Source organism: Antedon mediterranea, chromosome 1, assembly GCF_964355755.1.
Source record: "Antedon mediterranea chromosome 1, ecAntMedi1.1, whole genome shotgun sequence".
In the NCBI taxonomy this organism is placed as follows: domain Eukaryota; kingdom Metazoa; phylum Echinodermata; class Crinoidea; order Comatulida; family Antedonidae; genus Antedon; species Antedon mediterranea.
Window position 1 is genome coordinate 29,685,202 of NC_092670.1, and position 25,857 is coordinate 29,711,058.

The 25,857-nt window shown below is 35.5% G+C and overlaps 2 long non-coding RNA genes across 3 annotated transcripts in view; one reads left to right on the forward strand and one right to left on the reverse strand.

The window, feature by feature from the left end:
- The window catches only part of LOC140063636 (uncharacterized), a 478,535-nt gene that overhangs the window by 431,436 nt on the left and 21,242 nt on the right, over positions 1-25,857 (reverse strand). The gene's annotated exons all lie outside the window — the stretch shown is intronic.
- LOC140048758 (uncharacterized) lies at positions 20,368-23,315 on the forward strand. Its single transcript, XR_011845140.1, has 3 exons — positions 20,368-20,650; positions 22,361-22,564; positions 22,903-23,315. It is a non-coding gene; the product is annotated as an uncharacterized lncRNA (long non-coding RNA).

Consider the following 25,857-nt stretch of genomic DNA (forward strand, 5'->3'; position numbering starts at 1 on the left):
TTTATTCAGATATGGTTCCTGCCAAGATACACAGTCGTTTCCACCATCTTTTGGGATCGAGGAATGAATCCTCCACTGCCGACCATACTCAATGTCATTAATTGCTCACTCACTATTTGCCTATTATAACTTTTTTCCGGCAGTTTATTGTCAGTGTAGCCGTAATTCATACAGTCTAATATAATGTTGACGTTTATGCGTTTATGTTAAACCAGAAGCCCGCATAAAGGGTGTTTCACACCTGTTCCGGCACGGTTCCGGTCCGGCGAATCGAACATCAATGTTTCGTTTTCACGCGGCTATGCGCCAATCGATATGTGCGTAGCCGCGTGAAAACGAAACATTGGCGTTCGATTGGATTTTCCGGCGCCGGACCGGAACCGTGCCGGAACAGGTGTGAAAGACCCTTAAGGGTGTTTTCCAAACATGGTACAAAATGTATACCGTAAATTGCAAACATAAATTCTTATATCAGGTTCGGAAAATGTTAAAAACCAATTTGTATTATTTGAATCGGTAAACAGTTTCCATTTATTATACATTGATAATGAAACATGAAATATTCCTATTTATGTCCCTCGAGGTTCATTACAATTTATATTTAGTAGTCCCACGGACTTCATCTTAGCCACTCCCCCGAGTGCTAAGGCCAAATTTATGATACCTTACTTTCTATGTAAGTTTAGTTACAGTTAGTTCTTGACGATAATACAACAAATTTAGGTTACACCCTTCGGCCGCGAAAACGTTTCTGTACAAATATGATACCGATTGGCTTTATTTCATTCAACAGCGACCATAATCTCGCCAATTACAGGATAGATAAACTATTTTATTATTGATGTGCTTATAAATTAAGGCTCATGTAAACAGCTTGATTACATCATTTTACAGACAAACGAAACTTTTTTAAACCTACTGTTTCAATAACTGAGTATAATACTGTATACGTTTTCATAAGTAAGTGCATATACATTTTCGTGTTTTCATTGACGAGATTGTAATAGTAACTTCAGTAACTATTACAGTACTTATTTTTTATACGACACAAGACAATTGTATCTGACAGTTACGTACATTATTCTAAAAAATAAGTCTAGATAGATCCCTTAGGCGTCATAAATCACAGGCCAACAAATCAGTACTCATGACAGAAATTCGACCCAGTTTGGTTCACCCAAATGTTTACAGGAATTTCAACACCACAACCGATGATTTGCCCTAAATATTTAGGTAGACTACAGTTTAATTTTTCACTGAATAGGAGCTTGCATTTCCGATTTCCATTTCGCAGAATGTCTAGGTCTATTTATTTAGTTTGGTTCTTATAATATATAAATACAATCAACTTTATTACTGCGGTTCCATCACCACCACCACCACGTGCCGCCCAATTCCCGTACATAATTTTCCATTTCTCCCTCATTTCTTTAATCCACATAAATTAATTGTCCATTATGGAATCCAGTATTGGTTTTGTTGTCTCTATTTCTGAATACCCCAATTAGGGGGACACTTCCGTTTTTGTTTAGTGTCCCAAAAAAGTCCCCGTCCGTGGATTCTACTGTATTCGAGAACCATCTGTGAGCACCCCTAGATGGTACGCGAGCGAAGCGAGCGTGCCATCTAGTTATTATAATTTATATTATGCACTTGTCAATTGTATGACTCACTATACGACCCCCGGGAGAGGTGCGTCATGGGTGCGTCATTTACAAATAATTACTGACGCAGGGGTGCGTCAAAAAACCTAGATGGTACATCACATCAATGAACAAGGTGTGTCAATGTCCGTCACTTTACCACCCACCATATCATAAACAACATGGTCACAGTGCGTCAAAATGGGTGCGTCATGGTCACCTAAAGGTAAGTCACCTTTTTGACGCACGGGTGTGTCATGGTATTCAAAAGTATGACGCACATCGGACAAATGACGCACCTCTCCCGGGGGTCGTATAGTGGGTCATACAATTGACAAGTGCATTATACTGTACTAGTTTGTACATGTTTTTACCCAAAAAAAATGAATAAATAATTTGTTATTCAATCTAATTGCTTGTTTGTTCATCAATAACAAAACAATTGTAAGCAAGTATATAACAGTTCTTGTTAGTCGCTTATTTCAGGTAATATTATTAATATTAGCTAGGCCCGACGCGCCCGATCACAACGTCACTAAGTAACTTTCCGCTCCTGGAACAATCGGTCGCTAATAGGGCTAGGCCTCGGACTCGTATAAAAGCTATTATAATAGTTATGATAAATATTCCTCAACTAAAATGTATACTGTGATAAATAAACAAGTAATTATATACGTTGTATTGGAATGTATTTATTTATATGAATTCTTATACGCGGACAATTATAAACATCGCGTATATCGTTCGATATAAATAAATTCATAAACACGATGACGATGTGTTTACAAAATGGCGGTTTCGCTAGTTTTCGATGGAACAAATAGTGGTACCTTTAGTTTGAATAGTCGGAGCTGCATCCCAACCACCGAATTTTGTATCTTAATATCGTATTCTGTAGATTATTAATTTTTCTAACAGGGATTTTAAATTCAGGACTGTTCAATTTTTCTAAATATTTTATTTTAATGATTTTCTAGGGTACAATTTCGAAAAAAAGACATTGGTTGATTTTGCCGTTAAATTACAGATAATCGTTTTGTTCAAATACATTTAATTTTACATGACAATATATTAAAACCATTTATGAATTTATTTCACTAACAATATTTTTCCGATAATCAGCTAAATTTACAAATATTGTGTTTTTCCAACACCCTAAAATTTAGCAATTTTGAACTAAATTAGAAAAGTAGGGCGCCCTCTCCGAGTCGAAATTTGACACGATTTGTCGACTGGCTGTCCCACTGAACAAATGTTGTTTTTAAAGTATAAAACTATATTCATAATAGTGCATATTCATGCATGATATGTTTTCAGACATTTTCGACAATGTAGAAAAATAACTAAATTCAAATGTATGTACAGTATTATAATGTGTCAAAATTATTATTTATACAAAGGTTATTATCACATTGGACACCACAGCTACTGTATGTATCGTCATCATAAAAGATTTTATGTGAATGTATTTTGCACCATTTTATTTTGTAATAACCAATATATTGTTAGAATTATATTTTCAGAATGGCATCAGAAGAAAAGAGACGTTAATTCAAATTTAGATGTAGGGTAGTACTAAAGGAAAGGACCAAACAGTTGTCTAATGTGGAAGAGTGGTCGAAGAAGAAACACCCCCCCCCCCCCCAAAAGACGAAAGGTCAAATACGCGACTACCGAGAAAGACTTAAAAAAAGATCCTAATCGATACCGTGAAGAATATTATATTATTTAATGAGCAAAGGGCTAAACAGAGAGTGAAGATCAGATTACGTGTGGCAAAGCATCGTGCTGCAAATATTTTATTTTAAATGTTTTCTGTAATAAATAGCTTAATAATGTACCATTATGACAATATTGCCAAATTAAGATTAAATGTAATGACAATACATAAATCTTTAATTTTGTAGGCATAGCTGAAATTAGGAAGACACCCAAGACACGAAGTACTATTGATAAACAGAAAGAGTATTGGAGACATAAAAAAAGAGAACAGGGAGCAAAAAGAACATCACAGCAACACCGGCGGGAAAAGAAGCGGAGGCGAGCAAAATATGCAGAAAATAAAGCTGAAGTAATCAGGTTATTGAAGACGTCAAAGGTAAAGAGAACTTTGAAGAATGATGCATCTTTAGTCTGAACAAGAACAGAAAGCAGGAATTCCTACAGGAAACAACTGAAGCAATCAAATTAACCATGTCAAAGCTGAATAAAAAGAAATCTAGCTGATCTGAACAAGAAACGAATCCTAATTACCTCATCAGTCATAAAGAAGAAGCGGGTGCGACAACATATGAAATACAAATCATTAAAAAAAGCATTCACAATGCAATCTCTGAATGCTCTCAGGAAGAAGAAGAGCGACTCGCTAGATATTGAAACAGTGAAGCAGGTTGAAAACTTTTTTAATCGTGGGGACATATCTAGAAGCCTACCGAATGCGAAAACAATTGGAAACTTGGTTGTTGGAAGAAAGGTGAGGAAACGCAGATTACATAGTGCCTACATACAGTTCAATACAGATAATCCGGGAAAAAGTGCCTTCGAGAAGATAAGACCAAAGCCTATACTTACCATGGACAATAACAAGCATGAGGCCTGCCTTTGTGAGTATTGCATCAATATAGATTTCAAAGTAAAATCACTCTCAGCCTTTGCATATTTCCATCAACTAGACCAATGTACCATTAAAGATTGATACGACGCATCAAATCATACGCTTTGTCCAAAGAATGGATTAGAAAGAAAGAGAGCATGTTTGGACCAAAGTAAAAATACAATTATAATCAGTATAAATTACAGAATATTCATCTGGTTTTTTTTTTATTTCTAATTATTTAAAAAAAATTAATTATCTTCTTTTTGATGATCTGATATCAATTTAAATAACATTTTTTACTAACCTGACATTTTGATGAATATTATTGTTTGCGTTGCACTCACTGCCTGTTTTTTCACGCTGCTGCTCTAGCCCGCTACGTCCCATTAGGACTACTCAATCAGAAGCTAAAGCAAGCAGCAGTTATAGTTCTAAGGACAGACAGTTTTGTGAAAATGGAAACTCCACTATGATTTATTGATTCCAGTAGACCCAAAAAACGGCTGGGAAAGAGTCTATTAGGACATGTCATGCTAAAATTACAAATCCCTATATTCACTGTGTCAGTGTCAGATATTCATTGAATTATTATCGAAACAGTCCATTAAAGTTTGTGTTTGTAATAGGATACTTCACAATTGAAATATCTAGGGTGATGAAGTGACCCCCAGATTTGACCTTAGCAATAAAATTAACTAAAGTGACAGAAATTGAGTATTCACTTCTGTAACAAAAAATAATATTTATTCACATATAAAAAATGAAAAGAAACCCCAAAACCATTGTCTGACAGACAATTTAAGTATTTGTTGCTTTAAATTACATTTTTTCAGGTAAAATAACTATTGTATCTATTATGTGACAATAAAATGACACATTCAAAAACATTTGAAATAAAAAATATTTTTCAATAAGCGAGCAGCGTTTTTTGTAAGAAATATTTCTTGTTTAGAATGCATTGACTTCACACTTTTTAGTCAAGGCCTGCTAGAACTGATATCGTCAGTAAATATCAACTCTTCTGACTATTTTCTACTATTTAATAATTTTATAATATGTATATTTACAGATCAGATAACCTGGCAATGTGGCGACTGGGTTTTTGTTGTGTATGTAGGATTAAATACCCCGGAATTGTAATGCAGGCAGATCAATAATGATGAAACCGAGGTAGACTGCATGCAGAAGAGTGGAAAGTTTTGGAAGTGGCCTATTGGGTGCCCGACCAATAAGGACATCCTTTGATATGTTCGGGAAAATATTGTTAAAAAGGTCGAACCACCAATTCCTGTTTCAAAACGAGGGCTAAATAAATTTTCTGACTTTTGAATTTTCCATATGAAAACAAAAGTTAAGGTTGATAATGTTTGTTATGTATGTGCATCCCACCTTGATACCTTGATATGTAAATTAGGCTAGTCACAATTTGTTGTAGTCACTGTTCATTGTATGAGAGCGGTGCACTATAAGCGATACATTGTATTAACGTTGTTGTACACCTTCAATGCTCCGTGTGGAGACATAATCATACATAAGTGAGCCCTAGTATCAGGTATTTACATTATACAATTCGTATTTATTATTTACTAATGATTTATAATAATTTAGTTAGGTTTGATAGACATAATGATCATAGTATGTGTGATAAGCCGTAGTATACGTTAGGGACGTGCTTTATGGCGCCGTTTCAATTGTTTCTCTGTTTGTTTTGTTTTAGTTTACCGGATGAACGGATGAATAGAAATAAAGTGAGCAAGTATAGCTCAAGAAAGAGAAGCTATTCTTCTGTGGTTTTGTCCGCGTTTAAACTGCGGGCTTTCCATGCAGAACAATGTTAGTTATATTAGTTTTGTAACTGGTTAGTATCAACTTGAATATCATTATTGTTGTCGCACATGATGGCATATTTCATTGCTTGGATTGATTAGTGTAAATTACCTATTATTGCTAGTAAATGTATATACTTGAGGTATATTCTGTTCATTTTTTTATTGTTTACATTTAATTTTTAAACAGCAGTGACTTTACAAATCTTTTATATAGAAATTAAATCAACTTTAACAGCTTTGCATATGTCATAAGCCATTTTTTAAACTTGAAAAGTTGTGATTTAAATAATAAATAATATTTTTCTGCATTGAAGATGTTCCCAAAAGCTATTTAAAATATCCAATTTAAACAGTTTAATGTTACTATAATAACATATAAGAGGGATAGATAATGTGATTTTGGTGTCTCTGTTACACATGAAATTTGCTATATATGTTAATACTACAGTATATAAATGCTGTTACATAGAGACAACAGATTTAATGTGTATATTGCATTTTTTTTAGTTCAAATACATGATATACTATTTAGAATTGATTATTAGACTTGTCACACTTTGAAATTCTGACCCTAATGTCACACCTTATTGGCCCCTTTATTTAAATATGGAAACACCAATCCCCTACCAAGTTTTTAGGAATAGAGTGGAATCCCCGAAACGACAAGCTTAAGATACCAATACTAACGTACTGCGAAGAAGCGATGATACTATTGAGAAATTTGTGGGAAAAGAAAGTAGATTGGGACTAAGGGATTGATCCTGAAGACTTGGATGAATGGCGAAGTTTCCTGAAAGATGTTGAGAACTGTGAAAAGACATCAATGCTTCAAAGTATAAATTCAGGCAATCAAAGAGAAAACCCTACGTTGCTCATATTCTCGCCAAGAAGCTATAGGACAGTTGCCTGCATCAGTCCTCATGTCTTAGAATCTTGATTGCTGCTAAAAGTAGACTTTCCCCCTCAAAATAACAAATGTAGTCAGGAGTAATGAGTGTTCGATTAGCTAAAACCATCATAGAAGAGAGCGGAATTCCGTCTGATAGGGTGTTATATCTAGTAGATAACAATATTTGTTTTGTTCTTTGGGAGGATCTGATAGACATGTTTCTGGCTGGCATGCCCTTAACAAAATTTGTAAGGCCCTTGAAAATGTGTCAAACATTACAGCAACAAAGAACCGACACCATGTTTACCACATTTTTATGTGTTTTCCTGAACTAAACAGGTTATAACTTTGTTTTAAAGACTTTTTACAGTAACCTGTAATGTACATACCTCTTTTATAACGTACTAGGTCAGTTTCTGAAAAAATTGAGAAAAATATTCCGATAGCTTGATATTTTTGTTGAGGTTATTACATGATACACACAAAAAAAAAATTTTATTTTGAGCTAAAAGTCCATCTTTTTGGTTTAATAAAAGCTATCTAGCAGATATTAATACACAAAATTCATATTTTATTGCATAGATATTGTGATTATCTTTCCAATAAAATATGCGTTTGTGTAAGAATGGCTGTACAAGATTGTTTGTACTGGACCAAAAAGATGGATTTTTAGCACAAAATCAAAATATTTTTAGCATGCACCATGTGTAATAACCTCAGGAAAAATATCAAGCTATAAAAACATTGTTTTCATTTTATCTCAGAAACTTACTTAGTATATGGTAGAAGGTGTATGTAAGTTACACGTCACTGACAACAATCTTTTAAAAAGTTACAACCAGCTAAGTTTATGAAACCACATAAAATAATGTGGGATTTTTTGGGAAAAAATGAAGATTGAGGGCGCTGTTCACATAAGTAAAAATACACTTTTTGCCTGTATCTAATTAAGTTTTAGCCATAATAATTTGAAAATAGTCTTATTTGATAGATAATTAAATTTTCTTTATATAAAAAAAAACAACTTTATAACTTTATATTAAATACACATGTGAAGTGCTTAAAATCAGCAAATATGACACATTTTAATATTATAACAAATGCTAGTGATGTTAATAAATTACAAAGTTATAAATAATATTCTTGTACATTTCTATAAAAGTAAATTTTTCGAACCATTTCACAAAAACAACCATTTTACGGCCAATAGTTTTTGAGATTAAAGAAATGTGTACTACCAGTACAGGTCAAAGGTCAATAAAATATTTCGGGTCATTTTCTTGTAAAAGTTCTTATTAGACTGAATAGAAAAATATACCTTCAGATTAATTTGAGCCCTATTTAAAGTTTGTCCAACTATTAGTTACGGAGTTATATGATATGTAGGTCAAAGGTCAAATATGCCAAAAATCATACTTCCAGTCATTTTTTGACAAACTTTTTCATTAGAACGAATATTAATATGCATCTCCCAAATAATTTGACACTAAAATTATTTCATTTAATGTAAGCGTTGCAAAGATATGATCATTTTGTTTTCAATGGGTCAAAACATTCAAATTGAGGTCAGAGGTCAAAGATGAATTTTAGAAATTTGACAACATGGGTTTTTATAACCAGCATGATTCACATATTCATAAAACACAATGTTTACACTTTCCCCATGATCTGCACACGAAAATACATAGGGATCTGGACTATTTGCACTGAATTAAATTGCACTAAACCTAATAAGAAAAAATTGATATGATGTGCACGGGGATTCTAGTTTTAAATTCTTTTAACTAAACCAATTATCTAATCCCAAATAAATAGTTCAGAGAAAACACAGTGGGTGGCAATTGCTTAGCGAAACAAAAAAACAATTGCGCGCAATCCCACCAATCAAGGACAAGTCCTGTGCTGGTGTATCTGGCTGACACCATGCGCTGCAGTGCAGACATTCTATTTCGATAGTCATTTCGCTATTATTTATACTACTGTAAACATCAACTTTCACGACTACCGTTTTTTAATTTACCACCGCTCTACTTTTGACCACCGATTTTTATATTGACTACCGCTTATACTTTTGACCGCCGATTTACTTCTTGACCACCGCTTTACCATTGACAGCCGATTTTTATTTTGACCACTGCTATAAATACGTTTGACCGCCGATTTACTTCTTGATCACGGATTTTTGCATTTTAAACGACTTTCGTTATTGTCGACCCGTCATTTGTTGGAACAACAATTTTTTTGCATTTCTGTCGTTCGCAAATTGCGATGCTTAATGAGGCGTTTTTGTATTACAGTGATGATTGCTTACGAATGTCTTGCGACGACAAGAACAAAGTAAACGTAGGAACATTAGCGGTAAGTTGTTACCACCAAATTAATCGTTTTTTTCCGGAAAATGATCAACCAGATTATTTCGATCATGACTTTCCATATTCCGACTCAAAGATCGTCCCATCTGGATATCTAGTAATGGAAACAAAGGTGCGACAGAATGGCCGATCAAGGAGTGCGGAAAGATTCGGTCGTTCTGTCAATTCAATCGGAGCACGTTCAAGATCACTGAGCCGGATTCCGACTCATAATGATGGAAACCGATATTATACGGACAATCAGCAACGCATGCATGTTCGTTACGGTAGGACAGGCCCAGCCTTCGTTTTCAACCGGGCTTGTAAGTTTCATGCATCAAATGCTCAAACGCATGCAAATGATATGTACAACATTTTACGTGAATACAATAAAGAAGACAAATCAGCAATCCTTGTGCTATCTGACCGGACAACCAAGTCCACCAAAACGCTCATTTCACATGGTCGGCTGTGGAGAGATTTAAACTTTGATTTCTACCCCATCGCTAACCATGCAGCCGACCATTCAGCGAAAAATCCCGTCGAATATTTATGGGCACCGCTTTCAAAACGGTTGGTGTCTGTTACCCTGCCCATCACTCTTCCAGGTGAAACTGTTCCTCCAAGTGAACAAACTGCTCTAAAACAGAAGAAGAGAGACGCGAAAATATCGTACGGTATTTGACCATGCAATTGATACATTAAACAACTACTTGACAATAAAACATGATGGATATGATATAAACCCAATCAAAGTGGCATGCGCGGAACTGCCAGGACCCTATTCAGACTCTGAACTGCTTGATACATTTACTAAAACAGGAATTCGAAAGATTCTGCAAACTCCTTCTCTAAATAAGATCAGAGAGGAGTATATCTTTTTTCTCAACCACTGTATTCGCAGAACGAACCTTATTGAATTTGTAAAATGCGAAAGAATAAACTGTAATCACTGTACAATGAATCCACCAAAGAAAACGAAGTTTATGGACTATATTAGACGGTCGGGCGGAAGAATGCCAACAAAGAACGAAAATCAACCTGGACACTATTATACATGGCTTGAAATGAAAAATCGAGTATTCCACATGAACAAACCCATGATAGGTACAAGGTAAAATTATGTTTGTCTTGCCTAACTGTACTGTATGTATTTCCGTTTGTTTTTGTCACACCCCGGGCCCATGTAACTTAAATTTCGTTTTAAAAGTATGTGTAATACTAATAGTGCACATTAAAACATATTGCGTGGTAGCCATAGAAGATTATACTGTACCATATTGTCGCTTCAAATAATTGTCAAATTATTAAAATACTAGAAACCCAAAATGCATTGATCATGTGAATAACATTAATTATTGTTTTTTATTTAGAAATAGACAGTGAATGTCCGTCGATGGAGAAACGGACTAACACCGAGAAACGAAATGTAATTATGTATTTACTTCAAAATCCGATGAAACCCAGCATCATTCAATAATGCACAGCCGACAAGGAAGAAAGCTGTAGTCTAATACATACACTTTTTACATCTGCTTAAATTGTTACAAGTTGTTTACAAGTTGTTACATTTTGCAGATGTGAAGGGTATAACATTGTTTAGCTAAAAAGCCACTTTAAGGTAAATTAGAGAAACAATAAATATAGTATAAAAATAAAAATACTGTAGTAAATAAACAACTGATAGATAATACCATCGTAATAAAACAGAAGTTATTGTTCATTTGTTTGTTTATTTACAGAAGTCCATAAGCCGGAATTGTCACCCACAAAGGCAGCGGTAGCATTCAAAGTATAAATCAGCCTGCTTCTTAAGCCAATTAACTATTATGTAACACTTTCAGCGACGCATAGAAAAAGCGGTACACCAAACAATTTTGCAGTTAAACATCCAACACTTTATATTTGTTTCATTTGTGAACAAATTGTTATTGAAGGCAGAACTGTTTTTTTACGAACACAATGCAGGCCTCGAATTTTACCGCGGCCACCGCGGCCAGTGCCGTCGGTGCCCTCCCAGTTGGCCTCAATGCCCTCGAAAATGAATAGCACCCACGGCCACTACTGGCCTGCCCTTTTTTTTGCGTTGGCCGCGAGTGCCCTTCCCGAGTTTTACCACAATAAAAACCATTGAATTAGATAGAAAATAATGTCAAGAAGATTTGTTTACACGACGCGGACGAGACGCAAAACTATCGCCTGTCTTCGTTGCAAGGGGATTTCCCTAAACGCATTTATTAATACACAAACAGTAAACAAAACATCGAACATTGCAATAGGGTAACCAAAACAATATCATCCCGGCCGCCGTGCGTGGTAAATCATGGTATAGATAGTACATTAAAATACAGGGGTGTAAACTTTTAATAATCAAGCTAAAAACGTTCCTCGATCGGAGGTTACTGAAAGTATTAAAGTCGCACAATAATCGAGCTAGCCGCCTTCGATAAAAAAAATTACACGCACTCCTAGCTAGCCTAGCCTATCCTCCCGCCGCCGATCCGATCGAACACACGCAATTCAATGCATTGGGAAAACAATTCTATTTGACGCACACGCACCCTCTGATAAGAAATTTCACACATTACACCACACAACGTCGAGAGTACGCGCGAAGGATCGGCGGATCGGATCGTTGGAAAAACAATTCCTTTTGACGTACACGCACCCTCTGAGAAGAAAATACCATGTGCGTTCCTGCATGGTGTAGTCCATTATACGTGTAAAATTAGGGGTGTTTACCTTTAGCACCAAAGTTAAACCTGCACCCTGCACCCACCTCAATCCAGCAGACAGATCATCGAAAAATCTTGTTTAACAACGTCGTACACTAAATTACCAAACGCGTTTTTACCGAATTCAAGGAAATGGTATAGTCCAGAATACACGTGCCGAAGGCTAAACAGAGAGAGATAGGGGTCGGTGTCCGTCCGTGTTTTGAATTCTTATAAATATGGGTTATACTAACAAAAAAGCTTCAGAAATCGAAACTCGCAAAATAACTATAATTTATATTCTACTAGGTATCCCAATGAAGCGGATTTTCGTTACCGCGATTTTAACACGTTCGTGAAATTTCAAAAAGTGACGTGTCTTTGAAGTTAAAAATATACTATTTCTGATATACACATGTGAATAAAAATTATATGTCTGGAAAGATCTTGTTTAAGGGATTATTTTCATATATTTTTAATCTATGTTTATTAAATATTTTAATAGAAAACGCGAGTTAAAAATGAGGTACAAAAGCCGGCGAGCCGAAATCCGCGCGCTAAAAATAACTTTGGAAAACACCTACCCATTTTCAAAACACGATCGCACGAGGTCCATAATAGGTGGTGGAGTAATTTTTGTTGCATGTTATCAGGCTTTAAATACTCTTTATTTTGATATGTAAATCGGTTATTATTATTATGTACATCCGCCTCAAATGTCAATTTTAACGATAAAAATTGAATTTTTTAGTCTTTCTCATTATCAAAATCTGGCTAATTTAGTATTGAATTGAAGCTAATTTATATTTCTGTTTGATAAACCACATCGTTTTATTTGACTTTGCGTGGACCTCGTGCGAAGAGGCCAACAAGACCAACCACTGAAAAAAATAATCCCTACCATAAATATCAGTGTTTACCATTTTCCTTACGGGGGGGATTCAGTTCTCCGCTTATTACTAAATTATCGTCGCCCACACAATGTGCATGGTATGCATGTATTAGCGCGTTAATTAATGATTGGATAACCCCTGCAGTGGACTGTTCCATTTTCTGAACTAGTCTTCGCCGCACACGAGGCATGTCGAAAAATGTCGCCTCTCATGGAATATTTGCTTCGAAACGTCAATTTTACCGATTTATTAAATTATTTAATAAGTGGAATATTTATAAATCTACTATATAAAGCAAGTACGTTAGGAAGAAATGTACCGAAGAAATTTAAGAAGCTTTGATTTTGCTATGCAGCGGCCGTAAGCCATTCTATGTAGGCGGCCGAAACGCTCTTTGGCCTGTGTTGCCGTTGTATGTCTACGCTGTTTCTAGGCCTAAATTTTATTCCGTATATTTCAATTCAAAGTGCAACTTTCGGTTAGAATAATCGAAAGGGAAATAAAATTAAACATGCTACAATTATACCATTGAGGTAATTACTTTGTTAAATAAAAAATTTGTTCCCGATATTTCTTAGGCAGAATTTAGCGTCAGGCTTTTATTTAGACCTTGCTAGCTAGGGGCCTATCTTAACTTGTAGTAGGCGCGGCCGAGTCTACGTTCGGCCCGGCGCTCCAAATGGAATCGAACACATAATAAGCACGGGCTTAATTCTTATTTTTGGCGGTTCGAAAATCAATTTAAATAATATATGATTATAAATATAACTTTAAATACTAGAATTATTAAAAAAATGTATACTTACGAAAAATAATATTTAATGAAAAGAAACAATACCCACACAGTTTTTTAACGCAATATTTTTTTTTTTCACATTTTAACATTTTTTAACAATATTTTATGTTGTATTTCAGAATTACCTACCTGTCAATATAAATAACCTTACTAAAATACATATTACATTTTATGCAATGCAAAAAAAAAGAAGTTAATTCACACATTGGTTCAAAAGTTATGAATCATTTAAAGACAGGAACTTTTTGGGCATTTTTGCGACATTGGGAAAATCACGCGTAAAAAGCCCTCAGACGAATTTTGTAGGGCGAAAAAAAAAAATGTCGAGGACACCCAAAAAAAATTTTTTCTTGTACAACTCTGTTGTATCTATGGGTTTGGAAAAAATAAGAACTTTAAAATTATTAGTATAAAAGTTATAACCCTTCAAAAATGGGTTCAAATATAATTAGAAAAAGTGCCATTTTTCAAGCAAAAATCACTGTTTTTTGGGCACTTTAACGGACCATAACTTTTGAATGGATAATCCGATTTCAATCATTTAAATTGCAAAAGTTTATGTTTAGTAAGTTCCTTCTGATTAACTGAAAGAAAAAGTACCATCATTAATTTGAATTTTTACATTGGGATACCTAATTCTACTACATAATGTCATTGGCTTGATTTTTACCGTGGTTAACACTCTGTGTATGAATAGTTGTAGGTAAGGCCTACAAACAAATTGTTTTTGTATCATGTTTTCTCCGTCGGCTGCTAGCTAAGTAAGGCTGAGTAGCTTGCTGTTATGAGGGTTTTTATACCTGTTCCGGGCCTTACTTGGTTGGTTTCACATGCCTTTTTATCGCATTATTTGAAACTAAACGAAACATTCAACACAGGACGGTAAACTATAAACGCTGAACATCGTACCTATTTATTATTTATATGGATCGTAAATACACGTAATATTTATATGAAATACAAAAAGATGTATTGTAGACAGTCCTACTACTACTCCGCGATCTGATGAATAGGGGGAAATCCCCAAAACATTTTGCGGGTAGAATTTTTTTTTTTTTTTTGAAAAAAATTCCACCCTCAACCGGAAACAAGATATTTTTAAATTTTGGCCTGGTTATTAAAATATTTTTTGATTTTGGCCTTGGTGCCCCTTTGATTTAAAACAAATGGCCTTGGTGCCCTCCCATTTGGCCTTGGTGCCCCTAAAATCAATGAAAACCGGAGGCCAAATGGCCTTGCCCCTAAAATCCCCAAATTCGAGGCCTGACAATGTCCTTTATAGAGGGGAAGATCGTCCAGGCCGTGGACCCAATAAGTGGATGTTGGCTTCGCGGTACAGTAAAAGAGGAGAATGAAAATCAGTGCCTGATAAAGTGGCTGGATATTCTACGAAACACTGGGTGGAAAAGCAATTTCTTAGGGAGCCAGTTTTGAAGAGAGCAAAGTCAACATTTGATAGATCGAAATTTCCAATATTTAAAGCGCCACATAATTTGCAGGCTGGTGACTTGCGTCTGCAATTACAAGGAGGAAAATGGGAAAGGACACGCTATTCTGACCAACGATAAGTTCATGTGTGAGGTAAACATTTACAAATTTAAATAAACTTGTTGATAAATTATTCTTTTAAGTTGATTAAAACGGTCTTTTAAATTTAAAACGCTTGCCTCGAGTAAAAAAATGTACATGGATTAGGTTAATTTATTTGTGATAAAACAAATGTGTGCCGCCATGAAGGGCTAAGGACCATCTCGGCCGCCGAAAATGTCGGCCGCCAGTTTGACTTCAAATTAAGCTTTTTATTTGAAATAGTTATGAAATGATAATAAATAATATATTATTACACTAGGCCTATATACATCATTTAGTCTACACACTTAGTCGTACACGGACCACCGTTGCAAATAATACTAAAAAACGGAAGTATTTTATATCATTGCCCCATGAAGATTCCTAGATTCATTACTTATTGTTCTACAGAATTTAGGCCCATTCTCTAGCCATTCTCTCAATATTCGTACTAATGTAAAGCTGCTTGTTGAGCATCATCTTAGTAAAATTTTTCGCATTAAAATTTATAATATAAATGATTTATGTTAAGCAAAAGATCGTTTTATCCTTCCCCCCCCCCCCACCTCTGAAATATGAATGCATTAAATGCTATATATGTTACAAATTAAATTGATTGTTTATTACTTATTTCTCCATTATTTACTTAATACACTTGTTATTCAGTGACATGCTTTAACAATTGTATAGCCCGTCAAGACAACTCTGCGTAGAGGAATTAATCATTTCTTCCATGGTAAATAAAATGAAATAGGTGAAAACAACTGAGGATAAAAAAATCCGAACATCTCTCAGAAGTAAATATTTTGGAAAACGTGAACACTGGTAAGTATAAGGTGCATGCTTTCTAATTAGAATAATATTATTATAAGCACTACTGAATAAATTTGAAAAATATGAATAGAAAGAATATATTATGTATGCCTATTGAAATGTATCAGAACAATGCGAAATGTAAAAGCATTTTATCCCAGATAAAAAAAAGTATTCTATAGTTTCTAAATATTATAAAGAAGATAAATTTATTTATTTATTTATTTATTCGGTATATAAAAATATATTACAAAACAACAGTCAAGGACTGAAATGAATTGCATTACAAATGACTAAAAAATTAGTTAAAATTGCTATAAAAATAGAAACATCTAATTAAAATTAGATATCGTACCATAAAATTGAAAACATACATGAATAAAAAACCTTAAAACATTCACTTATTACATATCTAAAAAGAGCTAGTGGTGCCTATTAATTATATCCACCAAGGTGGGAACTGGAGACGACCTACAGTAAGTCTGCTGGTTTTACAATGAGGTACCTCTAGAAAGCGGTTGAATCTGAGAGACCGAGCTGGCTTATGAAGAGGGGGAAGTATTTCTCTAAAGAGCTCGGATTTTAATAAGCCTTCCCCGAAAGACAACACAAGTTTGTTTCTTCTCTCAACAAGAGTAGGTAAACCAGTAACAGACAATGCATGATCATAGCACAAATAGTTGTTACCTAGCATGATACGCAATGCTCTCAAATAAATGTATATTACAAAATATACCAAGACATCTTCATACTAACTGGCAATTAGCGATACAAATCCAAACCTTTTTGTCAAGCGGATTTAAATCACGATTTTAATACTGTTTTTTTTTTCATTATAGATATGCTGACAATTTTACACAATGCCACGGTTGCAATACCTCCATCAGCATCGACACAAAATGACAAGGAAAATGTTCACCTAACAACTGTCGTGGCCAACGTGACAAACGTACCAAATCCGGCTTCAGAACCAAACACAGGAACTCCAACGACCCAGCGTAACAATTTTAGAATAGAAGCCCCGAAAAATGTACCACCACCGGATTTCCATGTTACCGACAATGCACCCATGCAAACACTACCGGTACCGATCGCGAACGACAATGTTGGCGAAGATAACATTGAAAGCTACAAAAATTTACCACCACCGGATTTCCATGTTATGGACAACGCACATACGCAAACAATACCGCCCCACATAGTCACTAGCAGTCCCAGCAAAGAGAACTCCGTTATCAACGAATTTGATATGGTAACGCGACCACCATTGGTATCATCATCAACGTGCCCACAAGTGAATGTAGCCCTTCTTGCCTGTTGTGTAATGCAAACATCGCATGGTTGTTTACATTGTTTTTAAGCTTATAATTAGCTGTACGTAAATAAGAATACTGGAATAGGATAGGTTAAAAGATAAAATCAAGTAAGTTTAAATTATTAAATTTATTATTAGACCTACGATAGTTTATTTAAGGCATTAGAGTATTTATTATTTTTTAGCCCATCATCAGCTCAGCTGGCCGTCGCTACCTACCGGCTAGGCAAACGACATCATTGCCTGAAGCATTTTGGGCCAATATCTAATTTAGGTTTACCACACACTGTGATGCTAATTAATGGGTTGTAAATGTTGCATCTGCAGTATGACCTTGCATGAAAGTCCATCGCGGTAGCAAAACACGATCAACTAAACAGGCCACACCCACAGCTCATTACCGCGGCTAAGCGATTATCGCGGGAGAACCGCGATCAAAACATTTGGGCACGCTCCCTTACTACAAAAAAACATAAATCAAGGCTTGGAAGCGGGCCATTGGAAGGGGAACCTGATGGTGTTGTGGGTGTTCTGGAAAGGTGGACTCGCTTTTTGCCCAAAGCAATGATATCACCAACAAATGCCTCAAGCCAGTCACAAATGTGCACCTCATTCAAGTAAAAGAAGAGGAAATCAAAATTTTTGATCAAATACCATATATTGGAATTGATGAGTTTTGGCTTAGAGTTGAAGGTGGTGCTTTTTCTATTCAAGAAGTTGGAAACGGTGATGTAGGCCTACATCACATGAAGTAGGAAACATCGAGTCTGACTGCTGCATATTTTGTCAAATTCAGTTTCATTTACTGCATAACGGCAGACAAATTGAAATTCAAAAGCATAAACATAAATTTCCCCTTGGGCATAGTAACTAGATAGCCCTTTTGGGTTTTCATTAATGATGTCCCCAAACTCAGTTCTATTTACTGCATAACGGTGGACTATATTCAATAGTAAGCATAAATTTTCCCTTCGAGCATAGCATAAAATAAATAAATAAAATAAAATCATGTGGCATCCTCTGGCTTCTTCCTGCTCAGGCAGAGTTCACCATTTTCTTTCAAAACTTGTTTTCTGGGATTGCGTCAGCCACTGAACTATAACTTTTTTCCTTTCTCCATCTAATTTGTCGGCAGTCTGTCCCGCTCTACCAGCAATAGACAGTTTTTCTGTTAGCTGTCTCACAAATTCTTCCGGCATTAACTGCCTCACTCTTTCAATTCATGCTCTGCCTTTTTCTTGTTTACCTCTGGCCAGTCATAGTTACTCAGCCTTCAGCTTTCGCAATACAGCCTTCTGCAATCTTTCATCATTCGGCAGTCATAGTTACACCCGCCGTTTACACGAGCATATTGCACCTAAACGACGTCTGGCATTAACTGCCTCACTCTTCCAATTCATGCATTCGCCTTTTTTTTGTTTACCTCTTGCCAGTCATAGTTACTTCTGCCGTTTACCCGAATGACAATGAGAACAGTCCCACTCCAATCTATTTGTTATAATTTCTCCGTCAGCTGTCGCACAAATTTGTCTGGCATTAACTGCCTCACTCTACCAATTCTTGACAGTCATAGTTACTCCCGCCGTTTACCCCTTTACGACATAAACAGTCTTCAGCATTCCACCTTCAGCAATCAATGTTGTAAAATGTATTATTTCAGCTACTAATTCTGTTGCAATTTTCACTCTTCCAAGCATAGCCTTTTTCTTATTTGCATCTGGCCAGAGTCATAATGACTCCCGCCATTTACCCGAGCATACGACACTGAGAACAGTCCCGCTCCAATCTGACCAGAAATCGATTTTTGTTCTAATTTCTCCGTCAGCTGTCGCACGAACTCGTCCGGCATTAATTGCCTCACTCTTTCAATTGCATCGTCGTCGTCATTTTGCCAAAGTCGCTTAGGAACGCTCTGGCACCACCACTCCGCTTGCCATCACTGCTTCTTAGACAAAGTCTACTGCCTGCCTCTTCTGCTTTTTAGCATAGCCTTTTTTCAGAGTCATAGTTACTCCCGACATTTACCCGAGCAAAGGTGCTTAGGAAAACTACTTTACATAGTTACTTTATGATATGGCTGAAAGTGCAGTCCATTTTTTACAACACCCATCTTGATTACTGAAAATCAAAATCTACGCGAGGTTTCCGTCCTCACCTCAGGACACATGCGTTACCATTTGACATTTTCAATCATTTATTCGCAATCAATGTTGTAAAATGTACCATTTTGATCACCTTGATTTCAATTTTGCTGCCTTCGGGAATGCCTGTTGTCCCTCCCGGGTCCTGGGGCCATGTTGAAGCTTTCACGTGGCGGCCCTGTTGACGTCACATATTGCATATGTGGCTAACTAATTCAACGTCATATAGTTTTTCACACAAGTTTTATAAAATAATAAAACTATTCAAATACAAAGGAGATATTGTGTAAATATGCATAAATACCAATCTCCTTGGTCAAATATGAAGGACTTCATGGTACTAGTAGTAGTTTTTTTTTTTTTTTTCCTTTTTTTTTTTAGTGGAATACTTCGATTGATTTAGACTTGCACAGACACTAAGAAAAAATAGACAATCATTTGTTTTACTGTCAATTTGTATAATTTTCATTTATTTAGTTCAAGAAAGAAATAATGTATTTGGAAAGCACATTTCAAGACCTTTCATTTGGTATCAAACATTATTCAATTACTGTAAATGAAAAAAAGTTTTAGACTAATTTGTGACATGCACTTTGGTGAATGAGATACTTTTAACATTGTAACATAAAAACGAGAGGAAAAAATATGCTTAAAAATATGATATTTATAACAGAGTATGATAATAAAAGTGGGATGAACCCACACAAGAAAAACAAAATAATAAACATACACCATGCATGTTTTTTTCAAAAAGAAATTGAAAAGTTATAAACCAATTTTTTTTTTTGCCACCTGAAGCCTAGACTATCTAGCAGGCATAAGTGAACAGAACAGAAATGTTTTATGAATTTTGTTTGGAATTTATAAATATTGTTCCATGACTAGATACCAACTATTTTTTTGGTAAATGGAATTTTTTTCAATTTTTAGCCAAAGGTGTGCAAAAAATGAAGAAGGTTGATGATCAGCCACACTTATCCAAAGACCAAATTGATAGTCAGCCATCTGCAGACCAGCCTGATAAAGATCGCTTTCCCCAAACAGAAGTCCAAACCAAGGAAGATGACCTGCCACCAGTTTTGACAAAACCAAGATGGACAAGTAAGTAGTTATAACAAATTGAGTTAGTGCAGTATAAATTAGACCCTTATCTGTCACTTTACTTCAATATCTGGAATCATGCATGTTATTGTTAATTGCTTTTCTTCAGAGAACATCAGTCCACTGTGGACTCTAAACGCTTCCACAGCCTAATTTCCAATGTTTCTCTGAGCCAGTTACATCTGTATGATTGACTGAGGCATGTTTTATTGAAGGCCAAATTGTAGATGAACCTCAAATCTAGTAGCCCCACCTTAAAGTGATGTTTACCAGTTTTCCCCCTCTTGCTTTCCTCATAAACAGGTCTTTTTGTCTTTACTACTATCCTACTGTCACTTTTGAATTTTAAAAATAGCAGTGGCGGATCTAGTGGGGGGCGTGTGGGGCGTACGCCCCCCCCTATTTTTTAAAGATTTTTTTTTTTTTTTTAAATTAAATAGATTTTAAAAACACGTATCGTTTCGACGGTCATTTTCATAGTGAAAATAGTACGTCGGAGCACATCGTCAGCTTGATCGCATTTCACCAAGCATGTACGTCGACATCCTTTGTGTACTATCAATCTCTAGCTTTACCAACGATCATTCACAGTTAAGTGTAAAACTAAAAGGAGCAAGTTGATAAAAGCCACGTGGTGAGCTTGGTCGCGTTTTACTAAGCAGGTCGGCATCCTTTGTGATCGTCACTCCCGTTGTAGAGTAGCGGTACGTACCTCCGACGATCAATAGAGTTTATGAAGTCACATGGTCAGTGCTACACTACGCGCCCATTTATTAACTACAATAAAAACAAAGGCTAGGACTGTAGTGCCTATGAAAATTATCCCGTTAGGCCTATATTTTATTAAAACATATTACTATTAAAATATTAACAATGCTGCATGCAGCATTTCATGACCGGGCCTTGTAGTGTTTTATTTGCTTTTCCGTCGATGAGTCTCATAAACAAATCGCGATGACAAAAGGGGTGTTTTGTTTTTTTCAAATCACTAAATATAATGTAATGATGATCGAGCCGGACCGCTAATTTTTAAACGATCGTTTAAACCAGGTCGTTGAATATGCCGTGATTTTAATTGTCAAAAACATGATCGTCAGTCGGAGTTTCGATAAATCTCGCGTCGCATGTGTTGCGTGGTGGTGGAAAACACTCTCAGCAAGTTTGCTTCATTAATATGCATGAGACTCTGTGATGACCCGCTTTAACGTGACGTCATTTTACTTTAGCTGCATGGATGATGGATGGATGGACGTCACCGCGATCGACCCGGCGCGCGTGTAAGAAAATAATACCGGCCTAGGCTAGGACAAGTTTATGCTTATATAAAAGCTGAAAAACATCGTCGCGTTGTAAAAATTTAGATGTAAAGTACAGGCAAGTTGTTAGCTTGCTTTGGTACCCTAGGTAATCAGCTGCATGTTCCACATGTCGTAATTTGCGAGCTTTAGAGTGTTTGGTAAATGACATTATGAATTGTTTGTGAATCGTTTTAAACGACTTACAATGCGCTAGAACGCCAAAATTTCCAGGGCCCTTCGGCCCCTGGACCCCGACCGGGGGCCCTTGGCGGCCCCCTGGCCCCCAGCCAGTGTTTGCTCGCTTCGCTCGCAAACCTACGCCCCCCCTATTTCAAAATCCTGGATCCGCCCCTGAATAGGATTAAAGTACTGTACTTTTTTAAATCAACCTTCTTTACAACTTATTTTTCAGGTGCACATTGGTTTTGGGGTATTTCTGCCCATAGAAAATTAGGAACTAATAAAAGCTAACCGCAAACCACCAATGTTCGTAAAGTCTCTGGTTGTGGCGGTATGGGGCTCAGAGGGGCAAGGAACCAAAAGGTGTGTCCCAGGCACAAAGGAACCTGTGTTGCCAAGCCAGCAATGACGCCTTTAAAATACCAGGCAGTTAGAGGTATGTTTATTATAATAATTTCTATTCTTGTTTCAGTTTCCAATATTTTCTGAATTCAATAAAATCATACTTTGTGTATAACATCCATGAATGCTTAATTGCTTTCAAATATATGCTTCTTTAATTCATTAAACTAAACAGACAACATGCATAATTAATGTAAAAAAAGTGTTTTTTTTTACAAATCTTTTATGCAGTATGCACTTGTACACTATATTGATATTTCATCATTTCTTCTTCCACCATCATTATGAATGCTTGCGAGTAATATTCTTTGTGTTTGCAGTTTGTTTTCTTTTAATTTAAATGATATTTTTATTTGACAATTACTGATGTAGGTGTATCTTGTTCTTTAAATTTCATTCACTACCTATTCAACATCTGGTAGGACAAGGGGATAAATTGCTGTTGAGGGGAGTTGACTGAACCGTTATATTAAAACAACGTATTATATAAATATCAATCTGGATTTCGAGCTGCCTTCTCTACTGACACATGTTTGATAGACTTAGTTGATTCCCTTAAAACCCAAACTTCTAAGGGAAATTTCTAGGGTATGCCAAATAAATGAAAGAAAGAAAAAGAGGTCGCTGATTTAAACCGGCCAGCAAAACGTAAACTGGCAATGTCTGATTAGACCTATTTTGAGGGTATGCGGGTCATTAAGACCATTAGTGGAGTAAGGATGCACAGTTACTGTGAATAATAATTATCCAGAACAAGTTAATAAACTAAACAAATTTGAATTTATGTTATTTCTGTACTGTTTTTTTAGACTATCGAACTGGTAAATTTTCCAACTGGGATCAATCACACCAGTGGGTAAATTTACAACTGGGATTGGTCAGACCAGTTGGAAAATTTCCAACTGGGATCAATCACACCAGTTAAAAAATTTACAACTGGTATCGGTCAGACCAGTTGGAAAATTTACAACTGGGAAAAATTTACAACTAGGGTTTTTAAGACCAGTTAAAAAATTCCCAATTGGGAATTGTCTCAATTCACAACAGGGAAAATTCCTAACTGGTCTTCAACTGGAATTTTTACCTGGGGAAGTATTTAAATTATATATACTTTAGGAAGTTGAGACATTGGTTAACTCGAAAAAGTACATGGTATTTGAAGAACAGTTTGTTTTACCATGCATTCAACAAGTGGGCATCACAACCACATTGTTCTGGTCCCAACAATCGACCAGTCAGCAATATTGCTCTGGCAACAGCAACATTATTTACTATCAGGAAGAAGTTAGTGAAAGCCTGCAATAAACATCCAGAACTATATAAGGCCAATGCAGAAAGATTAATCATTTTTGGTGGTCACAACTTTCTTAACATTGTAAATCTAAAAAAAGGTTTTTGAAGAACAGTTACTAAAACTCATCAAATGCCGAGAAGAATAATGCTGGTCATCAGTCATAGGGATTGAAAAGCATGTGCTAGGAAGTATGCTCACAATAACTGGCATCTTTTTTTAAACAACCATGCATTCAAGTGGGCATCACAACCACATTGTTCTGGTCCCAACAGTCGACCAGCCAGGAATATTGCTCTGGTAACAGCAACATTATTTACTGGCAACACATTCACAACATTAATTTAATAATAATAAATAATAACATAAACATGAGTTTAATACATAAATCTGTATTTTACGAGGTGCAGAAAGATCATCTACTTCCAAGCATTGGTAGTATGTACGAAGCACACATAACGGATATATATAAAGGTTAGAGTTATATGTTATTTTACTTGGTACCTAATTATAGGATCAATAAACAATTCAATTCCATCAAAACAAAACACAAAATCATTTATTTAATTTAGTAGGAGATAATAATTCTTTAATTAGCCCTCAGTAGCATTTCCTATAATCAACTTGGGTGTTAAATGCATGTACAGTTTTAGTTTTTAGTTTTAGTGTAGTGATACTGGTTTTATGATGGTACGGAAACATCAATCTCTCTTTTTTTAACAACAGAATTTGAATTGTATACAATTATGGACACACAAAACGATCTAATTTTGGCGTCAAAAACTGTAGCTGTTGGTGAAAAGGATGTGCCAAATTCTTATTGGCTCGAAAATGAAGGCCTCAAAAGATGTTTGCAAGAAATAAAGGTTAGATATTCTATATACAGTACATCATGCATTCTACATATTATTATTAATTGTTCCATTTTAAAGTGTACACTTTTGAGTATTTAATTTGAAGGATAAAGGTTTATACCATAATGAATAAATTGTTGTTTGTAGGACTATAACCTAAAAATTGATACTTTGGGCCTGTTTCTGCTGCATAAAAAATAACCGGTTAAAATCGGTGTGAATAAATTAAAATCGGTGTGAATAAATTAACTCCATTTTCTTGGCAGCAGAAACAGGACACATTTGTGGTAACCGGTTAAAAGGCAGCGCAAAATAACCGGTTAAAAACACCAATTTAAATCGGTGTTAGAACGCCGTTTAACCGGTTATCGCTGAGCAATTCTTAGCTGCAACACGAAATAACGGTTATTTGATTGACAGTTGTGACCCCGGGTCAGATACCGTCGCATACGATGTGTGTTTTCCTCGTGGTTTTGACAGTCGAACGAAGAAGTGAACATGTATGTGGATGAATGAAATCACAAGATATGTTATTCAGTTGTGGGGGGAGAGAAAGTACGGGGAAGGATGGCAGGCAATAGAAAAGAATCACAGATAATAAATAAGAGCATTTTTGCGAAAGTAAAAGAGGAGTTTGGGGTGGAGTTCCGGGGACTACCATGGAGTAAAGAATATTCTTATTCTTATTCTTTACTCCATGGGACTACCCAAGCTAAGCAATTTGAGGCGTTAGTACACGCTCGCGAAGGGTATGGATGGTCCTATATAAACACCAAAACGGAAACAAAAGGAACTCAGAATGTTGCAAATACCTACCAAACGATAGTAGATAATGGTTAATTAATTATGAAAACCCAAATTTGATAGCAAAAATCATCCGAATTTATGTTATAAACGATGAATTTAGCAACAAAAACTTAATCCAAACGAGCGTATTTATGGCACGCCCTTAGTGCCTTTAATAGGAGAACAATGAACATTCTTACTATGATCGTTTTACATAATATAATTTTTTTTATTTTTTTATTTTTTAGAAAAACATCACATCGACCGAAAACAAAGGTAATATATTAAATATGATTTTATTAAGCATAGAAATGTGTTATTATTTATGTTAGTACATAATATACGAAATAATGTTCAATACTCATTATTTTATTAAAGGCACTATATGCGTGCGAT